This window comes from Hyaena hyaena, unplaced genomic scaffold, assembly GCF_003009895.1.
Source record: "Hyaena hyaena isolate Hyena2069 unplaced genomic scaffold, ASM300989v1 scaffold_409, whole genome shotgun sequence".
NCBI classification, from domain to species: Eukaryota; Metazoa; Chordata; class Mammalia; order Carnivora; family Hyaenidae; genus Hyaena; species Hyaena hyaena.
Genome location: NW_024081046.1, coordinates 1,394,333 through 1,397,411, shown reverse-complemented (window position 1 = coordinate 1,397,411; position 3,079 = coordinate 1,394,333). Strand labels below are relative to the sequence as shown.

The window sequence follows — 3,079 nt, the reverse complement described above, 5'->3', positions numbered from 1 at the left end:
CCCCCCTGCCTCCCCGGGGACCCCCGTCCCTACCTGCCCCCCTGCCTCCCCGGGGACCCCCCGGTCCCTACCTGCCCCCTGCCTCCCCGGGGACCCCCGTCCCTACCTGCCCTCCCTGCTGGCTGGGAGGAAGGCACCCGCACGGTGTTGACAAGGAAGGGGCTCCTCCCATGGCATGACCAGCACAGCACAGCTGGAACCTCTGTAAAAGGCCACGGTGCCCACGCTTCCTGCCCAGCAAGCCCTCCTGCCTGGGCACCATCCCCAGACCACCCCTCTGCTTCCAGGTGGCACAGCTGAACATCAGGTGGGCGAGGCTTTGGGGGTCACATCTGAGCACCTGGTCTCATGGGGCTCCCCCTCCAGGGAGGGTGGGCTGCTCTCCCCTCCCACCGGCAGCCTGCAGGTGGGTAAGGGCACCCACGTGTCCAGGATGCACCTGCATCAGCTCCACGCTGCCCCAGCAGTCACACTTGAGTCACCTCATTGTGAATTGCTATGACTCAGACACTGTTCTGGGCATTGAGGGTCTAAACATTGCAGGCTCTCAGCCAGCCAGCACTGGCCACCCAGGCCACCCGCTCCTCACTGCAGTCCTCGAGAGGCCTGGAGGCAGCGGGGACCCTCCCCCAGCGCCATCCCCAGACAGAAGGAAGTTTGCAGCCAACACTTTCTAGAGGCGTCTCTGCTAATGCACCAGGAGCGAGAAACCGAAAAAAGGAAGCAGATTGAGGAAGGCCCCTTTGCAGAATGGGGGTGGGGGATGGAGGAGGCATGGCACCCCCCCTTCTGAGAAACCCAGCTGGACCTCACAGGTCTGGAAGTCAGGAAGCACTTGAAATCTGTCTGATGGCGACGCTAGGCACTGACAAGGCCACTGTGCCAGACCCTGCGGCTGGGAGGGTTCCCAGAGCAGGTCTGCCCGGGGTCAGCTGTGGGGGTGCATCCTCCGAGGGAGTTCCCGGCTGCTGGGTGACCCTCCCCAAACAGCCCCGCGGGGCTCAGGTGACTCCCCCTGTTCCTGCCCTCTCAGGCTGAGGGGGGAGGCAGCCTGGGAGCCAGCTGCACCGCCGCCGCCCCCCCCCCCCGTCGTTTCCCAAAACCCACCCACACTTTGCAACCAGCCCCCTTCGCCAATTCTATTCAGCAACCCAAGGGAGAAGCCATCGGTGTCCCTGGGGGCCCTGTCCCCCTCCGAGACCTCCTCCCACCTAGGCTGAAGGTGTGTCTCCGAAGGTTCCTCTCCGATCTGAGCCATCATGTACCATCATGTACGTGTGATCACTTAAGAAAATAGCTATTCTAACTCCTCCCCGATGAAGATGTTCAAATCCACAAAGGACTATTTTATTCCTGTAAAGGCAGCGACACCCAGGATTGATGAAGCAGCTTGGTGCTGATGACGCCAGTGAGGCTGGCCACACTACGGACTCGGGTGGCCTGCGATGGGTCACCGCTGATTTGGAACACCACCCGGTAACCACTCCAAGAGGCACGGAGAGAGGGGTCTGCCTTCTGAGGGCAGAATCCCACAGGAGAACAGGCCCTGTGCCTGGATGATGGGACTGTGCCTGAAATAATGGGACTGGGAGGCACATGCGCATCCAGTGACACCACCTTTTGGAGGATAAAGATTCTTCCCAACAAGTCCTTTGAGGGGCGCCCTCCCCCCTAGTCAGAGGGACACTGACCCCTCCCCAACACCCAGTCTTCAAAAGCAAGGGAGGCCTGGGGTGCCTGCTACCCACTGAGAAGAAGGGTCAGAAGCCTCCGACCTCCCTGCCGGGTTCCCTCCTGCGAGCAGCAGGCGCTAAGGGGTGAGGGGTGGTTTCCACTTGCAGGAACCGGGGCGGGAGGGGAGCGGGCCAGGCTGGGAACACCACTGCAGGAAGCGGATCCGCCAAAGTTGCTTCAGCCCCTGGGGGGCGGGCGACCCCGCTGTCTGTGCTCCAGGCTCCTGCGCCCAGGGGTGGGGCCGCTGGGGCAAAGTCAAAGGCTGAGATTGGCCCTCCCGCAAGGGCGTGCGGGGGGGGGGGGGGGGCGGGCGTGCCGGCCGGAGCCCTCTCCTCCGGGCTGCACTCTTGGGTTCAGGCTGTAGCGCCTGGGAGCCGCCCCTTCCTCCCGGCAGGGCCGTGAGCCCGCGTTACTGCCCCACTTGCTGCAGGCGCACTTCCGCAGGCCTGAGAGGCCGGGGTCCGGGCGCAGCGCTCATTTCTGTGAGGCGCCTGGGGACGGAGGGGGTCACCGCACAACAGCTAACGACCCCCACACACACACTGGCCTCTGGGGGCGCTGCTGAGCCCAGGCCCAGCTCCGCCTGGACCGCGGGGCTCCACACCCAGGCCTGGCGGGGTCGGGGGGTGGGGGTGGAAGGTTCTCCCATCGCCCCACCTTCCTTGTGAGCTCAGCTTCCCTGTCAGACGACTCTGCTCCTTACCGGCTCAGCGCCATGGGCGGGGGCTCCCCGCGGATCCCTGGGGTCTCAGAGCAGCGGGGCCCCGGGACCCCTGGCCTCCGGAGGTTCCAGTTCGGGGCTGGGCTGGTCCGAGAGGTCAGCTCCCGCCTCAGACTGAGCTCTGCAAAGCCCAGCTCCTCGGGGGGAAGGGAATCCCAGTGTCGCCCCGCCTTCCGCCCTCATCCCGCCCCCTCCACACCCTCCCCCTCCGGGTAAGTCTAGGCGGGCCGCGTGGACGCCGGACGGGCTGGGGGCGGGTGGCGGCGGGGCCGGCGCAGCCCCTCCGGGCTCCTTTCAGCCGGGTCACCAGTCCAGGGTGAAGGCTATTCAGTGAGCGTAGACGCGGGGGGGAGGGGCAGGGCAGGAGCGGCCCCCATGCCCTCCCCCGTCCTCAGTCAGGGACCCTCTGGGCAGGGTCCTTGGGGCCTTGTCAGTGGCTCAGGCGACATTTCCCTCATAACAAAGCTCTCAACAGCTCAGGGCAGGGGAGTGACCCCCTTCCTGGACCCCACTCAGTTCAGCCCCCGCCCACTGCCTGCCCCCGACCTCGGGGACCCTGGGGAGTGCTGCCTTCCGGTCCTGCGACACCCCGCTCGGTTCCTGACTCTGTGCCCTGCCCTCGGC

At 65.8% G+C, this 3,079-nt stretch overlaps 1 protein-coding gene across 1 annotated transcript in view; it reads right to left on the bottom strand.

The window, feature by feature from the left end:
• LOC120245391 overlaps positions 1-2,564 on the bottom strand; it is an 8,588-nt gene extending 6,024 nt beyond the window's left edge. Inside the window, exon 1 of the mRNA XM_039252443.1 lies at positions 2,438-2,564. The gene's annotated coding sequence lies outside the window, so the exon portion shown is untranslated. The remainder of the gene's footprint in view (positions 1-2,437) is intronic.
• Positions 2,565-3,079: the final 515 nt, after the last annotated feature.